A 21,884-nucleotide genomic window follows, 5' to 3' on the forward strand; every position below is an offset into this window, starting at 1 on the left:
TCGTCAGTCCTTATGGAAAGGACCAGAGTTTAATGCCATGAAAATACTCTAAGGGGACTAATATGACACAGCACAGACATAGAACAGGGAAAATCCAAACCATGGGATCGCCAGAGAAACAAAGAAAAACAAAGGACGATTCCTGCAGAAAGGCAGCACGCTGCTCCTGGTGCAGTCACAAAACAAAGAATCACACCCTAGAGAATATCAAAGGAGAGCGAGCCAGCTGACATTTATGGCCTTCTTTGGAGAAGGAAATGGCAACCCACTCCAGTACTCTTGCCTGGAAAATTCCATTGACAGAGGAGTCTGGTGGGCGATCCATGGGATCGCAAAGATTTGGACACAACTCAGCGACTTCACTTTTTTTTTTTTTTCTTTTCTTACAGAGGCAGAGAGGCAGGCACATGATAGTCAGAGGTAGAAGACAAAGGGGCTGCTGCAATCTTGGCCCCAGAGACTGCATCTCCTACGAAGCTGTAAGGGGGCTGCCAGTCACTACCCAGGTCTTCCTGGGATACTGGACAGCTCATATCTGCTGCGAGTGTCACAGCCTGAGACCAGCTCCCCTGAGGAGATGCACGGCCCACCTGGGACTGTGTCCTCATAGTGCACCCAGGAGCCTGAGTGGATTAGACCTAGGAAGTGCACAGTGTCTTGGGCTGTGACAACCCCTGTGTGGTCCATCTGCTGCAAGTACTCCCCCCACACACCAGCGGTTTGTTTGCAGTGTCCCTCCCTTCCCACAGCACAACTGAGGAAGTGAGCCCAAATAAGAAGCCACTTTTGCTCCTTTGTGTCATAGTGGAGATCAGACACTGAAGACAGACTTACAACCAGATGAGGCCAACCTAAGCAAAGTAAAGAAGGGGGAACTGCCCCAGAAATGGCAGGTGTAACAGATTAAATCTTGCAGTTAAACTGAGACTGCATTTGAGGGGAAACTGTAGACTTTCAGAACAAGTACAAGCCAGAACAAGGGAATATCTGACACTGAACTGACTCCACACTGCCCAGAAGAGCTCCAGAGACATTTCTAGATATACTGGAGTGCCTTCAGAGTAGGTAACATGACTATAGGAGGAAAACAGGAAACAGACCAACATTCATTTAACTAACACCATATATATCCTACCACATCCTCTAAAATGAAAAAATATATATATTATTTTATAAGTAATCAATTTACTTTAATTTGAGGACAATTTCTTTACAATATTGTAGTGGTTTTTGCCATACATTGACATGAATCACACACGGGTGCACTTTTTTAAAAATTTAATTATTTTTAAAGTTTGTTTAAATTTTTATTCATTTCCTTTCCCTTTCCCTTCCCTCCTCTTTCCCTCTTCTTTTTCTTTATTTCCTCATACCATCCTACTATGGTTATTACTCCTTTAACTTCTCTTTTTCATAGCCTACTTTTATCTTTCTTAAAAAATCTTATTTGTTAAATAAATTTCCTATTTTTAATTTTGGTGTGTTTTTTTTTGTATTGTACTTTTGAGAGTCTAACGTTTATTCTAGGCTTTTAATTTTTGCTTTTTGAACTTTTGTTACCAATTTTGGATCTTTAAGAGTGTAATTTTTAGTATTCATTTTCACTTAGGGATTTGATTATGGGCTTGACTGCTCTCTTCTTTTTTGATGCTCCCTTTTCTCCTTCTGCTTACATCTTTTCCCTTCCTCCTTCTTCTCTTCACTATATAACTGTGCAACTTTTTGGGTGTTCCTGGCTGTGGAGAGTTGCTTCACCATTAAACTAGGGGTTTTATCTTCCATGTTGTGGATGGACAAGTCTTGATGCTACTGTAAAAGGTGGTGACTGAAACCCAGTGGCAGGAAGCACATCTCCAGAATGTTGGACCATCATAGAAATCCTGACCCCAGGGAACATTAATAAATGAGAGTGCACCCAAAAGCCTCCACAGCTACAGAGAGACAAAGCTCCACTCAAGAGCCAGCAAGCTCCTGTGCAAGACATCCCAGGCTAATCTTCCATCAGAACAGGAACACAACCCTGAACATTAACAGACAGGCTGCCCAACGCCATACCAAACCCATAGACACCCCATATCTTGCTACTGGATACTGCACTGCCCTCCAGAGACACGAGATCCAGCTCCATTCATCAGAACACAGACACAAGTTTCCTCAACCAGGCAACCTTCATAAGCCATTGGCCCAACCCCCCCACAGGAAGCAGACTCTACAGTTAAGAGGAACTATGACCCTGCAGCCTGCAGAAAGATGACCTCAAACACAGCAAACTAAACAAAATAAAAAGCAGAGAAATATCCAGCAGGCGAATGAATATGATAAAAAACCCATGAAACTGAACAAAAGATGAGGAGTTAGGAATTCTACATGAAAAAGAATTCAGAATACTCATAGTAAAGATGATCCAAAATCTTGAAAACAAAATGGAGATATAGATAAAGAGACTAGACATGGATTGAGAAGATGCAAGAAATGTTTAACAAGGACTTAGAAGAAACAAAGAACAGTCAATCAGCAATGAACAATACAAAAACAGATTAAAAACACTCTGGAAGGAAACAAGAGTAGAGTAACTGAGGCAGAAGAATGGATAAGTGAGCTGGAAGATAGAATGATGGAAATAAATAAAGCAGAGTGGAAAAAAAATAAAAGAAGAAGAAAAAGAAATGACACCATCTCAGAGACCTCTGGGACAATCTTAAGTGCCCCAAAATTTGAATTATAGGCATCCCAGAAGTACAAGACAAAAGGAAAGGGCATGAGAAAATATTTGAGATGACAGTTAAAAGCTTTTCCAAAATGGGGAAGTGAGAGAGTCATCTCCTAGGCAGGTTGATAAGAAGTCCAGGTGTCCCCTGGGAGAGAGGGGTCTGGAACTCTCAAGGAGGAAGAAAGGACAAACTTTTTTTTCCCCTCTACATTCCTTAGGATTATATAACAATAATGTATCCTGCTTGAGGACAGTCTCTGGAAAAAACCTGGCTAATCCTGTTATCTTAAAATGTAAATTATAGGAGTAGGTCTAGTGAGGTCTTTACAACCTCCAGACATTATTTTGATTCACTGTGATAACTAATTGGAGATATATAACTCCATTAATAACACTAGCAAGAGGGTACTCTTTCTGCCCCCTTCTGATGTCTCTGTCAGAAGCTTTCTCTATCCCTTTTATACTTTAATAAAACTCTATTTCACAAAAGCTCTGAGCGATCAAGCTTTGTCTCTGACCATGGATTGAATTCTTCTCCTCTGGAGGCAAAGAATCCCAGCATTTTTTTCATGGTTCAGCAACAACCTTTCATCTTGGGGGCTTGTCTGGGATTCTTCAGGACAAGGTAAGGATGCTTGGAGCTCTAGTTCTTTGTTCTCGTAGGGAACACGTTTTTTGCTGTACTTTACTAACTCTACGGTGTGCTTATGTGAATGAATGACACACCCTGCATGAAGGAAGCGAGGAGCCCTGCTCTGAGGTTCCACGGTGACCTCAAACGGCTTATGGCAGAAACCTGTCAGATGTTTATACCGACCTGCCAATGCCAAGAGGCACCCAATGTCTCCTTTGGGGGCCAACCAGAAATGGGCAAAGCGTGTGGATCGAACTCTCCTTTCTTGGTCAAATTTTTTGGTCTCTTTGACCATTTCATAACTCCTTGGGAATTAGAAGTACTAACCTAATCTGTCAGATCATAGACTTTCAAGGGACTTGTGATCTATGCTGTTACTGTGTACTATGACTTAGGTCCCAAACTTGGAAGTCAGGAAGTGCCTAGCCTCACGAGGAATCAAAAGTTTGGAAATTAGATGAGGCTCTAGCTACAAGAGCATCTCTGAGGTTAAAGGTTACTCAGATTGGAACTACAATGGGTTTTTTTTTCCTTTGGTAATGCTGGCTCTTAGTGGACCAGAGGAGGCTCTTATACTGGTGTGGTGACGCTTGGAAGGAACATCTCAGTTTTATGTTCGTACTGGTCTTATTGTGGTCAGGAATATACTCAGGATCGTGCATAGGCACTCATGTGACGAATGTTTGTTTCCCCCAGCACTCTTAGCCTGGGAGGCATTTTGGAAGGTTATTCTGATTGCACCCTGGGTGGCATCAGATGCAAGCAAGGTTTTAATGGTTAGGAGATGGACGTCAGTCAGGGATGCCATCAGGTCTAGCCCTGGTGCATCCCCACCCCGTCTTGGTGGTAGAACTGGGAGGGTGAGTATGGCACCTGCATCAATAAGGGACAGACTAAGTCTGACCAGGAAAGAAAAGCTTTGGTGTAAAGTCTGTCTGCACCCCCAACTAGAGCAGGGAAGGACACCTCCAGTAGAAAGATGGTGCTGGTCGCTTTTTTTCTTTCTTACAGATGGGACCTAACAATTCCAGCCTCACTCCTTTGAACTGTATCTGGAAAAACTGGGATAGATTTGATCCCCAGGGCTTAAAGAAGACACATATGGTCTTCCTATGTGATACTGCATGGCTGTGGTACCCACCAGAGGATGGTGAACAATGGCCAGTTGGAGGGTCTCTTAAGTATAATACTGTTTTAAAATTAGACCAGTTCTGTAGGAAACAAGGAAAATGGGTAGAAGAAGAATATGTGTTGCCCTTTTCTCTCTATGAAAAATGCCAGACTTATGTCCTAAGGATATAGATTTTGGTGTGACACCTTCAGCTCTCTCCTGTCCTCCTCCTTTGCCCCCATACCCAGGGCTCCAAACTAGGCAAACTGGAAGTCAGAGAACACCCCGCCCCCCAAGAAGAGTAGCCTTGGTCTCCGTAAAAACTCAAAGTGAGGTTCAAACTGCCCAAGTAGAGGTCCAAATAACTGCTGTCTCAGTACGACCTCAGACTATTCTGGTTCAATAGAAACTCAGACCACTGAAGTAAGAGATGAGATGGAGGACAGGAGGCAAACAGATAAAGGAAAGCAGGTTTCTCCAATCTATCTCTGGGTTCATATGCGCAGAAAAGCCAGAGAGGCCAAGGAACAGCTGTTGCCTCTTTATGAAGCACACACTGGAAGAAATAATCAGTCTATGAGAGTTAATAAGCCCTTTTCTTATCAAGAAATACAAAGAATCGAGGAGGATCTGGGAGACTATTTAGAATACCTAGAAAAATATATTAGAGCTTTTAAACGTGTTACCTTGCTTTATGACCTTACTTGGAAGGATGTGATGTATATCTTGGGACAAACACTGACTCCCGACTCAAAAAGTCGAGTTTTGGAAAAAGTGATTGCTTATGGAGATGAAAGGCTTTGTAATGAATCAGTAGGGAAGAGGCAGGATGAGATAGCCACCCTCCCCATTGGGAATCAGGTGGTCCCAACTAAAGAAACAGATTGGGACTATAACACAGCTAAAGGAAGATGGGATCAGAGTCATTTTGTCAGATGTATTCTTGAAGGACTCAGAAAGCATGCATTAAGCCCTTCAGTTCAGTTCAGTTCAGTCGCTGAGTCATGTCTGACTATTTGCAACCCCATGAATCACAGCACGCCAGGTCTCCCTGTCCATCACCAACTCCTGGAGTTTACCCAAACTCATGTCCATCAAGTCAGTGATGCCATCCAGCCATCTCATCCTCTGTCGTCCCCTTCTCCTCCTGCTCCCAATCCCTCCCAGCATCAGGGTCTTTTCCAATGAGTTAACTCTTCTCATGAGGTGGCCAAAGTATTGGAGTTTCAGCTTCAGCATCAATCCTTCCAAAGAACACCCAGGACTTATCTCCTTTAGGATGGACTGGTTGGATCTCCTTGCAGTCCAAGGGACTCTCAAGAGTCTTCTCCAATACCACAGTTTAAAAGCATCAATTCTTTGACACTCAGCTTTCTTCACAGTCCAAATCTCACATCCATACATGACCACTGTCAAAACCATAGCATTGACTAGATGGACCTTTGTTGGCAAAGTAATGTCTCTGCTTTTTAATATGCTATCTAGGTTGGTCATAAATTTCCTTCCAGGGAGAAAGCATCTTTTAATTTCATGGCTGCAATCACCATCTGCAGTGATTTTGCAGCTCAAGAAAATAAAGTCTGACACTGTTTCCAGTTTCCCCATCTATTTCCCATGAAGTGATGGGACCAGATGCCATGATCTTCGTTTTCTGAATGTTGAGCTTTAAGCGAACTTTTTCGCTCTCCTCTTTCAGTTTCATTTTCTGCCATAAGGCTTGTGTCATCTGCATATCTGAGGTTATTTGTATTTCTCCTGGCAATCTTGATTCCAGCTTGTGCTTCTTCCAGCCCAGCGTTTCTCATGATGTACTCTGCATAGAAGTTCAATAAGCACGGTGACAATATACAGCCTTGATGTACTCCTTTTCCTATTTGGAACCAGTCTGTTGTTCCATGTCCAGTTCTAACTGTTGCTTCCTGACCTGCATACAGGTTTCTCAAGAGGTAGGTCAGGTGGTCTGGTATTCCCATCTCTTTCAGAATTTTCCACAGTTTATTGTGATCCACACAAAGGCTTTGGCATAGTCAATAAAGCAGAAATAGATGTTTTTCTGGAACTCTCTTGCTTTTTCAATGATCCAGCGGACGTTGGCAATTTGATCTCTGTTTCTTCTACTTTTTCTAAAACCAGCTTGAACATCTGGAATTTCACGGTTCACGTATTGCTGAAGCCTGGCTTGGAGAATTTTGACCATTACTTTACTAGCATGTGAGATAAGTGCAATTGTGTGGTAGTTTGAACACTCTTTGGCATTGCCTTTCTTTGGGATTGGAATGAAAACTGACCTTTTCTGGTCCTGTGGCCACTGCTGAGTTTTCCAAACTTGCTGACATATTGAGTGCAGCAGTTTCACAGCATCATCTTTCAGGATTTGAAATAGCTCAACTGGAATTCCATCACCTCCACTAGCTTTGTTCGTAGTGATGCTTTCTAAAGCCCACTTGACTTCACATTCCAGGATGTCTTGCTCTAGGTGAGTGATCACATCATCGTGATTATCTGGGTCATGAAGATCTTTTTTGTACAGTTCTTCTGTGTATTCTAGCCACCTCTTCTCAATATCTTCTGTTTCTGTTAGGTCCATACCACTTCTGGCTTTTATTGAGCCCATCTTTACATGAAATGTTCCCTCAGTATCTCTAATTTTCTTGAAGAGATCTCTAGTCTTTCCCATTCTGTTGTTTCCCACTATTTCTTTGCACTGATCACTGAGGAAGGCTTTCTTATCTCTCCTTGCTACTCTTTGGAACTCTGCATCCAAATGTATATCTTTCCTTTTCTCCTTTGCTTTTGGCTTCTCTTCTTTTCTCAGCTTTTTGTAAGGCCTCCTCCAACAGCCAATTTAATTTTTTGCATTTCTTTTCCATGAGGATGGTCTTGATCCCTGACTCTTGTACAATGTCATGAACCTCCGTCCATAGTTCATCAGGCAGTCTGTCTATGCGATCTAGTGCCTTAAATCTATTTCTCACTTCTACTGTATAATCATAAGGGATTTGATTTAGGTCATACCTGAATGGTCTAGTGGTTTTCCCTACTTTCTTCAATTTAAGTCTGAATTTGGCAATAAGGAGTTCATGATCTGAGCCACAGTTAGCTCCTGTTCTTGTTTTGCAGACTGTATAGAGCTTCTCCATCTTTGGCTTCAAAGAATATAATCAATCTGATTTCAGTGTTGACTATCTGGTGGTGTCCATGTGTAGAGTCTTCTCTTGTGCTGTTGGAAGAGGGTGTTTGCTATGACCAGTGTGTTCTCTTGGCAAAACTCTATTAGCCTTTGCCCTGCTTCATTTCGTACTCCAAGGTCAAATTTGCCTGTTACTCCAGGTGTTTCTTTACTTCCTACTTTTGCATTCCAGTCCTGTATAATGAAAAGGATATCTTTCTTGGGTGTTAGTTCTAAAAGGTCTTGTAGGTCTTCATAGAACCATTCATCTTCAGCTTCTTCAGTGTTACTGGTTGGAGCATAGATTTAGATTACTGTGATATTGAATAGTTTTCCTAGGCAATGAACAGCATTCATTCTGTCATTTTTGAGTTGCATCAAAGTACTGCATTTCGGACTCTTTTGTTGACTATGATGGCTACTCCATTTCTTCTAAAGGATTCCTGCCCACAGTAGTAGATATAATGGTCATCTGAGTTAAATTCACCCATTCCAGTCCATTTTAGTTTGCTGATTCCTAGAATGTTGACATTCACTCTTGCCATCTCCTCTTTGACCCCTTCTAATTTGCCTTGATTCATGGACTTAACATTCCACGTTGGCAAACATAGATTAGTAGGAGAAGGAAGCTCCTGGTAAATTCCTAGATAGACTGAAAGAAGCCCTTCAGAGATTCACTGAGATTGATCCCGAAAGTAAAGCAGGAAAAGTGATCTTAAAAGATAGATTTCTCACTCAGTCAGCTCCAGATATCCACCGTAAGCTATTAAAATGGGCGTATGGACCAAATCAGTCTTTAGATAATCTGTTACAACTGGCTCAGTCTATTATGGTAGGGAATATGAGGAAAAGAAAGAAAGGCAGAAAAAGACAAAGGAACAGGTGGAAGCCCTCTCAATTGCTATGAGAACCATTCTTAAACAGCCTGAGAAAAATGCCCAGAAGGACCCAGGTCGAAAAGGATGGGCTTGCTATTACTCTGGACAGGAGGGGCACCTCAAGTGGGATTGCCCTCACGCATCTAAGCTGCCCCCGGCTCCATGTCCTGTCTGCAAAGGACCACACTGGAAGAGAGACTTCCCCCAGAGGCATAGGTTTCAGGGGTCGGACTCTCAAGACAACCAGGACTGAAAGTGCCTGGGGGTCCCCACTCAAGCTCCCGTCCTAATTACACCTGAGGAACCCTGAGTATTAATAACTGTGGAGGCCAATCCATTGATTTCCTTGTAGACACTGGGGCAACTTACTCTGTGCTTACTGAAGCCCCTGGCCCACTTTCTTCCGAATCTGCTTCTGTAATGGGACTATCTGTATGAGCAAAAAGGTATCACTTCAGTTCTTCTGTAAGTTGTGACTGGGACTCTGTGCTATTTTCACATGAGTTTCTGACTGTGCCAGAATATCCCTCACCCCTTTTGGGGAGGGATATACTGAGCAAGGTACATGCCTTTGTTTTCATGAATATGGAGCCTTCCCTTTCTCTCCCTTTAATTGAACAAAATGTAAGTCCTAGAGTATGGGCTGATGGAAAATCTGTGGCTCAAGCACAAAATGATATTCCTGTTGCTGTCAAGCTCAAAGACCCGCACTTATTTCACACAAGAAGCAGTATCCACTGAAATCTGAGGTTAAGAAAGGGTTAAAACCCATCATTGAGAATTTAAAGCAGCAGGGGCTATTAATTCCCTGTAACAGTTCATGCAACACTCCTATTTTGGGTATAAAGAAATAAAATGGTAAATGAAGACTAGTTCAAGATTTACGAATAATAAATGAGGCTGTAGTCCCTTTACCAGAGAAGGCAATGGCAATCCACTCCAGTACTCTTGCCTGGAAAATCCCATGGGTGGAGGAGCCTGGTAGGCTGCAGTCCATGTGGTCGCTAAGAGTCTGACAGGACTTCACTTTCACTTTCACTTTTCACTTTCATGCATTGGAGAAGGAAATGGCAACTCACTCCAGTGTTCTTGCCTGGAGAATCCCAGGGATGGGGGATTCTGGTGGGCTGCCGTCTATGGAGTTGAATAGAGTTGGCAAAGACTGAAGCGACCTAGCAGCAGCAGCAGCAGTATCTTTACACCTCATGGTGCCTAATCCTTATACTTTATCGTCTGAAATTCCGGAAAGAGCCAAATATTTCTCAGTAATTGATTTGAAAGATGTCTTCTATTCAGTTCCTTTGGCGGAGGAAAGTCAATTTCTATTTGCCTTTGAGGACCGTAGGCAGCCAGCTTCTCAGTTAACCTGGATAGTTTGCCCCAGGGATTTTGTGACAGTCCTCACTTATTTGGACAAAGTTTCTCACAGGATCTACAAAACTTTAATAGCTCTGAAGTGATGGTGTTGCAATATGTAGATGATATTTTGCTCTGTGTTGAGACAGTTCAGTTCAGTTCAGTCGCTCAGTTGTGTCTGACTCTTTGCGACCCCATGATCGCAGCATGCCAGGCCTCCCTGTCCATCACCAACTCCCGGAGTTCACTCAGACTCACGTCCATCGAGTCAGTGATGCCATCCAGCCATCTCATCCTCTGTCGTCCCCTTCTCCTCCTGCCCCCAATCCCTCCCAGCATCAGAGTCTTCTCCAATGAGTCAACTCTTCGCATGAGGTGGCCAAAGTACTGGAGCTTCAGCTTTAGCATCATTCCTTCCAAAGAAATCCCAGGGCTGATCTCCTTCAGAATGGACTGGTTGGATCTCCTTGCAGTCCAAGGGACTCTCAAGAGTCTTCTCCAACACCACAGTTCAAAAGCATCAATTCTTCAGTACTCAGCCTTCTTCACAGTCTAACTCTCACATCCATACATGACCACAGGAAAAACCATAGCCTTGACTAGACGGACCTTAGTCGGCAAAGTAATGTCTCTGCTTTTGAATATACTATCTAGGTTGGTCATAACTTTTCTTCCAAGGAGTAAGTGTCTTTTAATTTCATGGCTGCAGTCACCATCTGCAGTGATCTTGGAGTGCCCCAAAATAAAGTCTGACACTGTTTCCACTGTTTCCCCATCTATTTCCCATGAAGTAATAGGACCGGACGCCATGATCTTCGTTTTCTGAATGTTGAGCTTTAAGCCAACTTTTTCGCTCTCCTCTTTCACTTTCATCAAGAGGCTTTTTAGCTCCTCTTCACTTTCTGCCATAAGGGTGGTGTCATCTGCATATCCGAGGTTATTGATATTTCTCCCAGCAATCTTGATTCCAGCTTGTGTTTCTTCCAGTCCAGCGTTTCTCATGATGTACTCTGCATATAAGTTAAATAAGGAGGGTGACAATATACAGCCTTGACGTACTCCTTTTTCTATTTTGAACCAGTCTGTTGTTCCATGTCCAGTTCTAACTGTTGCTTCCTGACCTGCATACAGATTTCTCAAGAGGCAGGTTAGATGGTCTGGTATTCCCATCTCTTTCAGAATTTTCCACAGTTTATTGTGATCCACACAGTCAAAGGCTTTAGCATAGTCAATAAAGCAGAAATAGATGTTTTCTGAAACTCTCTTGCTTTTTCCATGATCCAGCGGATGTTGGCAATTTGATTTCTGAGGAAGCTTTTTCATGAGCCTCAGAATATTTCTTAAACTTTCTGGCAGGCTGCAGTTACAAGGCATCAAGAGAAAAGGCTCAGCTTTGTCAACAATCTGTTAGATATCTGCACCTAATCATATCAGAAGGGACTAGGGCTATAGGCCCCGAGAGAATTAAACCTATACTAAATCATCTCTACCTATGAGTCTAAGGCAATCGAGAGGAATTTGGGGAATCACGGCTACTGTCACATTTGGATTCCAGGTTATGGGGAACTTGCCTGGCCTTTATATAAACTTATAGCTGATGGCAACTCATTCCAGTATTCTTGCCTGGAGAATCCTATGGATGGAGGAGCCTGGTGGGCTACAGTCCATGGGGTCGCAAAGAGTCGGACACGACTGAGCAACTTCACTTTCACTTTCATAGCTGAAACTCAGCAGGCCCCAACCGACAAACTAGTTTGGTCTTCAGATACTCAAAAGGCTTTTAAGGTTCTTCAGACTGCTCTCCTGCAAGCTTTGTACTTGCCCACCGGGTCAGAATTTAATTTGTCACTGAAAGAAAGGGTATGGCCTTAGAAGTTTTGACACAACCCCGAGAGCCTCACCAGCAACCTATTCCTTATCTAAGCAGAGAATTAGATGTAATTTCATGCAGGCGGCCCCACTGTCTAAGAGTAATTGGGACAATGGCTTTATTAACACCTGAAGCTTTAAAAATAATTAATGGATGATACCTCACTGTACTGACCTCTCATGATGTGAGTGGAATCTTAAATTCTAAGGTTAATATTTAGATGACAGACAGTAGGCTTCTTAAATATCAGTCATTGTTGTTAGAAGGACCAGTAACTAAGCTTAAAGTTTGTGGAAATTTAAATCCTGCCACTTTCCTTCCTGAGAAGGAAAATGAAACACCTGATCATGATTGTTCCCGATTTCTAACTTTAAAATATGCAGTTTGGGAAGATCTAATGGATACCCCATTAGACAACCCTGACATGGAAATATTTACAGATGGCAGTTCGTTTGTTTGGGATGGAAAGTGTAAAGCAGGTTAAACTGTGGTGACTGCTGAACAGGTTTTAGAAGCAAAATCTCTCCCCAAGGGAACCAGTGCTCAGCGGAACTTATGGCTCTGACCTGAGTTCTAGAGTTAAGTAAAGGGTAGCCAGTAAATATCTACACTGATTCTAAGTATGCTTATTTGACTTTACATGCTCATGCTGCAATATGGAAAGAAACACAGTTTAAAACAGCAACAGGAGAACCTAATAAACATTTCAGAGAGATCGAGAGACTTTTAACTGCTATATATTGTCCCAAAGAAGTAGCTGTTATGCATTGAAAAGGGCACAACAGGGATGGGAGTAAAGTAGCTGAAGATAATCAGCTGGATGACTGTCAAGCCAGAAAAGCTGCACTCTACAAAACCCCTTCACTACAGATGGCTTTAATCTAGACAGGTCCTGTGGAACAGGAAAAACCACAATATACTGAGGAAAAATTAGAAAGATATGAGAAAAGAAGAGCAAAAATTACTGGTAAAAGATGGTTACAGTCAGAAGATGGACGATTAATAATTTCTGAAAATGCTCAATGGAAAATTCTTAAGGGTTTACACCAGAGTTTTCATTTGGGTGCAGAGAGTACTTACCAGATGGCTTCTCCTTTGTTTGATGGTAAAAATGTAATGAAAACTTTAAAGAATATTATTAAAAGGTGTGAGGTTTGTCAGAAAAATAACCCAAAGACTGGAAAGCTAGCAAAATCTGGATTACAACGAAGTGGAAAATATCCCGGAGAGGACTGGGAAATTGATTTGACTCATATGCCAAAAGCTAATGGATATTCTTGCTTACAAGTTTGGGTGGATACTTTTACTGTATGAATTGAGGCCTTTCCCTGTCGTAGCGAACAGGCTAAGGAAGTTATAAAGATTTTAATCCATGAAATTATCCATAGGTTTGGGCTGCCACGGAGCCTTCAGAGTGACAATGGCTCCACCTTTAAAGCTGCTCTAACTCACGGGGTATCTAAAGCTCTAGGAACAGAATATCACTTACACTGTTCCTGGAGACCCCAATCCTCAGGAAAGGTTGCAAAGGCTAATGACATTATCAAAGGACACCTGCACAGATTAACTCAAGAGATGCAGGACAATTGGATTAAAGTTCTACACATAGCTTTAATGAGGGCTCAAACTGCCCCCTAAAAGGAGGGACTGTCCCCCTATGAATGTATTTATGGAAGACCTTTCTTATGTACAGACAATTGTTATAGACCCTGGAGCCTTGGAATTAACTAGTTATGTAACTCAGCTCTCAGCTTTTCAATAGGCATTAAAAGAACTCTGGGAGACGACTCCTGACACAGCCTCTGAGTCAAGCAAGCCTCTGATGAGCCAGGAACTGAGGTCCTGATAAAAACATTGGGATCTGGGGGCCAACCCCTCCAGCCCCTCTGGGAGGGCCCTTACCAGGTTATTCTTTCTTCTCCCACAGCTGTCAAAGTGCCAGGAATTGATTCGTGTGTACATCACACTCGAGTTAAAAACTGACCAGAACTAAGCGGTGTCATTTTATGTCTTTACTTTCTATGCTCTGACTTGGTACTTTTCAGATGTGCCTGATAATCTATGTGAGCTGACTACTGCTGAGTCCAAAAATCCTGAGTCTGCCATTTGATCCTCAAGACAATGCCTTCCTGTCCTGGGCTCACTCCTATGCTGCATTCCACAATTGGTCTAACTGCTGGGTCTGCAGAGTGCTCCCCTCTTCATCAGTGGAAGGCTTCCCATGGTGGACATCTCCACTTCAAGGAAAAGATTTTCTCCAAGTCTGCAAATACCTTCAACAACAATTGCATGAGATGCCTCTTCTTAAACTGATGACATCTAACAACCCTATGATGGACTGGTGCAACACTTTGTACTTTAACTATGGACATTATGTGAGTTTTAGTTTTGGTTATACATTGTCTCAGTTTAATGACTATTTCACTACACATAAGGTAAATGGGTCTAGATTTAATGGTTTTTTATCTGACATTTATCAAATATGGGATGGGGTTATATGGTTAAGTCCTAAAAAAGGACATCTAATATCTACTGCCCCTATATGCTGGGAACAGATAGAGCCATCCCCAGAAGTTAGTCAACAACTTAATTATAATATTTGGAAACACTTGGGATTTCTACCTCAGGAAATATATAATCATTCCCATGTTTTCCCACCCCAATGCAGGTCCTCCCTTTGCCTGGCCCGGAATGATTGGGACTGGATATCTCAGTCATACTGGCTTGCTCCAGATGGGACCTATTGGATACGTGGCTCTTACCTATGGGCATGGCTTCCCCCTGGTTGGATAGGGAGATGCACCCTAGGTCTAGCTTTTACTCAGGGCTTTATATTTTCAGAGCTTCCAAAAAAAGCCTGCTAATTTACCACACCTTCAAACTCAGTGGGCAAGGTCTGTACTTCACTGGTATGATTATTTGGCTCCAGTATTTGTTCCCTCTCTGGGAACTACAGATGTTATGCTATAAGTGGATGGTTTGACTAATTTTATTCAACAGGTATTACAAGATTTTCAAAAGCTATTGCAGCTCTTAATGCCAAACAAGCACAAATTAGAAAGGTGGTCTTACAAAACAGATTGGCTTTAGATATTCTGATAGCTGCACAAGGAGGAACTTGTGCCATTATTCATACCCAATGCTGTACATATATACCTGATATGAGCACTGAAAGTGAAAGTGAAGTCGCGCAGTCGTGTCTGACTCTCTGCGACCCCGTGGACTGCAGTCTGCCAGGCTCCTCTGTCCATGGGATTTTCCAGGCAAGAATACTGGAGTGGGCTGCCATTTCCTCCTCCAGAGGATCTTCCAAACCCACTAATGCTACTCATTTTACTAAACATATGAACAAGATGATTGAGGCTATGGATGTTCCTGAAGCCTCAACTGCCTCACTTTGGGAGACGTCAACTAGTTCCCCATGGTGGAAAACTATCTTAATTACAATAATTCTGATTGTTCTGTTTTTGCTGTTTGCTCCCTGCATCCATAACTTTGTGATTGGATTTGTTTCTAGTCTCATGAAGGCTTTTAAGTTACAAATGGTTGTCCAAGCTCCTATGTGTGCCACAGCCTCCTCCAACTATTACTTGGGTCCCCTGGATCAGAGACCCTCAATATGAGGGTTAGGAGAATATGTTGCCTCAACAATTTAGGGACCATGCCCCTCAACAGCAGGAAGTAGTTATGGAATGAAAATGACGTCCCTTTCCCTTGGCAACATAATTCTCCTAAAAGAAAAGGGGGGAATAAGAGAGTCATTTCCTAGGCAGGTTGATAAGAAGTCCAGGTGTCCCCAAGGAGAGAGGGGTCTGGAATTCTCAAGGAGGAAGAAAGGACAAACTTTTTTTCCCCCTCTACATTCCTTAGGATTATATAACAATAATGTATCCTGCTTGAGGACAGTCTCTGGAAAAAACCTTCTGGCTAATCCTGTTATCTTAAAATGTAAATTATGGGAGTATGTCTAGTGAGGTCTTTACAACCTCCAGACATTATTTTGATTCATTGTAATAACTAATTGGAGAGTGTATAACTCCATTGCTAACACTAGCAAGGGGGTACTCTTTCTGCCCCCTTCTGATGTCTATGTCAGAAGCTTTCTGAATCCTTTTTATACTTTAATATAACTCTATTGCACAAAAGCTCTGAGCGATCAAGCCTGGTCTCTGGCCCCAAATGGAATTCTTCTCCTCCAGAGGCCAAGAATCCCAGAGTCTTTTCATGTTTCAGCAACAAACTTTCAGAAGGAAATAGCCACCCAAGTTCAAGAAGCCAAGAGAGTCCCATTTTTTTATAAACCCAAGGAGGAAATACCCAAGACACATATTAATCAAACTAAACACACACACACACACACACATAACAAATATTAAAACCAACAAGGGAAAAGAAACAAATAACATACAAGTTAATCACCATAGGGATAAGAAAAAGCTGGTCTTTCAACAGAAACTTTTCAGGCCAGAAAGGAATGTCAGGATATATTTAAAGTGATGAAAGGGAAAAACCTACAACCAAGATTACTTTACCCAAAAAGGATCTCATTCAGATTTGAAGGAAAAATCGAAAGCTTTACAGACAAGCAAAAGCTGATAGAATTCAGCACCACCAAACCAGTTCTTCAATAAATGCTAAAGAAATTTCTTTAGACAGGAAACACAGAAAACGTTTATAAAAACCAACCCCAAACAATAAGTAAATGGTAATGGAATTACAGTTAACAATAATTACCCTAAACATAAATGGGTTAAATGATTCAAACAAAAGACAAAGAGTGGACAGTTCAGTTCAGTCGGTCAGTCATGTCCAACTCTGGGCAACCCCATGGACTGCAGCACGCCAGGCCTCCCTGTCCATCACCAACTCAACTCAAATCATGAGTTTACATTAACTCATGTCATTGAGTAGGTGATGCCATCCAACCATCTCATCCTCTGTTGTCCCCTTCTCCTCCCGCCTTCAGTCTTTCTCAGCATCAGGTTATTTTCCAATGAGTCAGTTCTTCACATCAAGTGGCCAAAGTATTGGACTTTCAGCTTCAGCATCAGTTCTTCCAATGAACATTCAGGGCTGATTTCCTTTAGGATGGACTAGTTGGATCTTCTTCCAGTTCAAGGGACTCTCAAGAGTCTTCTCCAACACCACAGTTCAAAAGCATCAATTCTTTGGTACTCAGTTTTCTTAACAGTCCAACTCTCACATTCATACTTGACTACTGGAAAAACCATAGCCTCGACTAGATGGACCTTTGTTGGCAAAGTAATGTCTCTACTTTTTAATATGCTGTCTACGTTGGTCATAACGTTCCTTCCAAGGAGTAAGCGTCTTTTAATTTCATGGCTGCAGTCACCATCTGCAGTGATTGTAGAGACCCAAAAGATAAAATCTGACACTGTTTCCACTGTTTACCCATCTATTTGTCATGAAGTGATGGGACCAGATGCCATGTTCTTAGTTTTCTAAATGTTGAGCTTTAAGCCAAATTTTCACTGTCCTCTTTCATTTTAACCAAGAGCCTCTTTAGTTCTTCTTTGCCTTCTGCCATAAGGGTGGTGTCATCTGCATATCTGAGGTTATTGATATTTCTCCCAGCAATCTTGATTCTAGCTCGTGCTTCATCCAGCCCAACGTTTCTCATGATGTACTCTGCATATAAGTTAAATAAGTAGGGTGACAATATACAAACTTGATGTACTCCTTTCCCTATTTGGAACCAGTCTGTCATTCCATGTCCAGTTCTAACTGTTGCTTCCTGACTTGCCTACAGATTTCTCAAGAGGCAGGTGAGATGGTCTGGTAGTCCCATCTCTTTAAAGATTTCCCATACTTTGTGGTGATCCACACAGTCAAAGGATTTGGCATAGTCAATAAAGCAGAAATAGACGTGTTTCTGGGACTCTCTTGCTTTTTTGATAATCCAATGGATGTTGGCAATTTGATCTTTAGTTCCTCTGCCTTTTCTAAAACCAGCTTGAACATCTGGAAGTTCATGGTTCATGTACTGTTGAAGTCTGACTTGGAGAAGTTTGAGCATTACTTTACTAGTGTATGAGAAAGAAGGGACAAATTGATTTAAAAAAAAAAAGACCCTTATAAATGTTGTGTACAAGAGATCTACCTCAAACCTAGGGCCACATACAGACTGAAAATGAGGGTCTGGAAAAAGACATTTCATGCAAATAGAGACCAAAAGAAAGTGGGAGTAGCAATAATCATATCAGATAAAACAGGCTTTTAAGACCATTAAAAGAGACAAAGAAAGATCTACATAATGATCAAGGGATCAATCCTAGAAGAAGACATAACAGTTATAAATGTATATGCACCTAACATAGGAGCACCTCAATACATAAGGCAAATGCTAACAACTATTTTTAAAATGTATTTATTTTTAATTGAAGGATAATTTCTTTATAGTATTGTGTTGGTTTCTAACAAACATCAGCATAAATCATTCATAAGTTTATCCATGTCCCCTCCCACTTGAATATCTCTTCCATCTCTCTCCCATCCCATCCCTCTTGATTGTTACTGAGCCCCAGTTTTGGTTTCCAGAGTCATAAAGCAAAATTCAATTGAGTATTTTACATATTTAATGTATGCTTTCATGTTACTCACTCAATACCTCCAACCCTTTCCTTTCTCTCCCCAGTCATGTTCATAAGTCCATTCTTGATGTCTATGTCTCCACTGCTGCTCTGATGCAGATAGGTTCATCAGTACCATCTTTCTTCATATATATGTATTACTATATGATATTTGTTTTTCTCTTTCTGACTTACTTCACTCTGTATAATAGGCTCTAGGTTCATCCACCTCATTAGGTCTGACCCAAATGTGTTTCTTTTTATAGCTGAGTAATATTCCATTGTATCTTTGTAACACAGCTTCTATATCTATTCATCTATTGATGAACATTGAGGTTGGTTCCATGTTCTAGCTACTGTAAATAGAGCTGCAATGACATTGGGATACATTTGTCACTTTCAGTTTTGGTTTCCTCAGGGTATATGCCTAGTCCAGGAAATGATGCATCATAAGGTGGTTTTATTCCTATTTTTTAAAGGAATCTCCATACTGTTCTGCAAAGTGGCTGTATCAATTTACAATTCCACCAACAGTGTAAGAAGGTCCCCTTTTCTCCATACCCTCTCCAGCATTTATTGTTTGTAAATTTTTTTATAGATGGTCATTCTGAGCAGCATGAGGTGATATCTCATTGTAGTTTTGATTCAAATTTTTTTTTCTAATAAACCGATGTTGAGCATCTTTTCATGTGTTTATTAACCATCTATATGTCTTTGGAGAAATGTCTGCCTAGGTCTATTGCCCACTTATTGATTGGGTTCTCTGTTTTTTTTTGGTATTGATTTGTATGAGCTGCTTTAATATTTTGAAATTAAATCTTTGTCAGTTGTTTCATTTGCTATTACTTTCTCCCATCCTGAGGGTTGTTTTTTCACCTTGTTTAGAGAAGAGCTAATCCGTATCCTCCTATAACTCTTCCAAAAACTTGCAGAGGAAGGAACACTTCCAAATTCATTCTATGAGGCCAATGTTACCCTAATACCAAAACCAGAAAAAAACATAAAAAAGAAAATTACAGGCCAATATCACTGATGGACATAGATGCAAAAATCTTAAACAAAATTCTAACAAACAGATTTCAACAACACTTTAAAAAGATTGTATGCCATGATTAAGCCAGGTTTATACCAGGGATGCAAGAAATCTTCAACATATACAAATAAGTCAATGTGATATACCATACTAACAAGTGATAGATAAAATCATATGATAATCTCAAGTGAAGAAGAAAAAGATTTTTCCAACATTCAACACCCATTTATGATAACAACTCTTCAAAAATGGACACAGAAAGAAACTACCTAAATATAATAAAGGCCATATATGATAAACCCACAAAAATGTTATTCTCAATTGTGAAAAACTGAAAGCATTCCATCTAAGATCAGGAACAAGACAAAAATACTCACTCTAATATTATTCAACATAATTTTGGAAGTCTAGCCATGGCAATCAGAAAAGAAAAAGAAATAAAGGGAATCCAGATCAGGAAAAAAGAATTAAAAGTCTCACTGCTTGTAGACAACATGATACTATACTTAGAAAACCCTAAAGATACTCTTAGAAAATTACTAGAATTAATCAGTGAATTTAGCAAAGTAGCAGTATAAAAAATCAATACACAGAAATAACTTGCATTACTATAGACTAACAATGAAATGCCAGAAAGAGAAATTAAGAAATCAATCCCGTTTACCATTGCAACAAAAAGAATAAAATACCTAGGAATAAACCTACCTAAGGAGACAAAAGAGCTATATACAGACAACTGTAAGACACTGATAAAAGAAATCAAATACAATATAAACAGACAAAAAGATATTCCATGTTCCTGTGTTGGAAAAATCAATATTATGAATATGACTACACTACCAAATGAAATCAACAGATTCAATGCAACCCGTATGAAATTACCAATGGTATTTTTCACAGAACTAGAACAGGAAATCTCACAATTCATATAGAAACATAAAACACCCCAAATAGCCAAAGCAATACTGAGAAAGAAGAATGGAGCTGGAGGAAACAACCTTCCTGACTTCAGGCTATATAAGAAAGATACAGTCCTCAAAACAGTATGGTATTGGAACAAAAACAGAAATATAGACCAATGGAACAAGGTAGTAAGTACAGAGACAAACCCACACACAGGTATATAACTTATTTATGACAAAAGAGGCAAAAATATACAATAGCACAAAGATAGTTTCTTCAATTAGTTCTGCTGGGGAAACTGGACAGGTAACAACCATTAGGGGAAACGTGACAGTAACACAATAATAGTGGGGGATGTTAATATTTCATCACATTAATGGACAGATCCTCCATACATAAAATCACCAAGGAAACACAAGCTTCAAATGATACATTAGACCAGTTGGACATAGTTGATATCTACAGGGCATTGCACTCCAAAACAATGGATTTCACCATTTTCTCAAGTGCACATGAACATTCTCCAGGATATATCACATTCTGGACCACAAATGAAGCCTAGGTAAATTGAAAAAAAATATTGATATCATTTCAAGTATCTGTTCTGATCACAATGCTATAAGATTAGATATCAACTACAGGAAAGAAATTATAAAAAACACAAACACATGCAGGCTAAACAACAGGCTTCTGAATAACCAACAGATCATTGAAGAAATCAAAACAGAAATCAAAATATGCCTAGAAACAAATGATAATGAAAACACGACAACCCAAAACCTCTGGGATTCATTAAAATCAGTACTAAGATGAGAGTTCATAGCAATATAAGCCTACCTGAAGAAATGAGAAACATCAAATAAACAAACTAATCTTCCACTTAAAGCAACTAGAAAAAGAACCCCCCAAAAACCTCCAAAGTTCATAGAAGAAAAGAAATCATTAAAAAAAAATAGCAGAAATAAATGAAAAAGAAATAGAGGAGACTATAGCAAAGATCAATAAAACTAAAAGTAGGTTTTTTGAGAAGATAAACAAAATAGACAAATCATTAGACAGACTCATCAAGAAAAAAAGGAGAAGACTCAAATTAATAAAGTTAGCAATGGAAATGGAGAAATTACAACAAACAACATAGAAATACAAATGATCATAAGAGGCTACTATGATCAACTATATGCCAATAAAATGTCCAACTTGGAAGAAAAGGACGCATTCAGAGAAAGGTATAACCTTCCATAAATGGACCAGGAAGAAATAGAAAATAAGAAGAGACCAATCACAAACATGGAAATCAAAACTATAAAAAAGATCTTCTAACAAACAAAAGCCCAGGCCCAGATGGCTTCACTGGTGAATTCTACCAAAAATTTGAAGAACTAACATGTTTCCTGCTGAAACTTGTTTTCCTTCCAGAAAATTGGAAAGGAAGGAAAACTCCTGAACTATGAGGCCACCATCACTCTGATACCAAAACCAGACAATGATATTACAAAAAAAGACAGTTACAAGCCAATATCACTGATGTACATAGATGCAAAAATCCTCAACAAAATTCTAGCAAACAGAATCCAACAACATATTAAAAAGAGGATACATCATGATCGAGTGGGCTTTATTCCAGGGATTC

At 40.4% G+C, this 21,884-nt stretch overlaps 1 protein-coding gene across 1 annotated transcript in view; it reads right to left on the reverse strand.

Annotated features, from left to right (window-relative positions):
• Window positions 1-21,884, reverse strand: part of KLF8 (Kruppel like factor 8) — a 300,659-nt gene that overhangs the window by 60,753 nt on the left and 218,022 nt on the right. The gene's annotated exons all lie outside the window — the stretch shown is intronic.

This window comes from Oryx dammah, unplaced genomic scaffold (assembly GCF_014754425.2).
Source record: "Oryx dammah isolate SB20612 unplaced genomic scaffold, SCBI_Odam_1.1 HiC_scaffold_23, whole genome shotgun sequence".
In the NCBI taxonomy this organism is placed as follows: Eukaryota; Metazoa; Chordata; class Mammalia; order Artiodactyla; family Bovidae; genus Oryx; species Oryx dammah.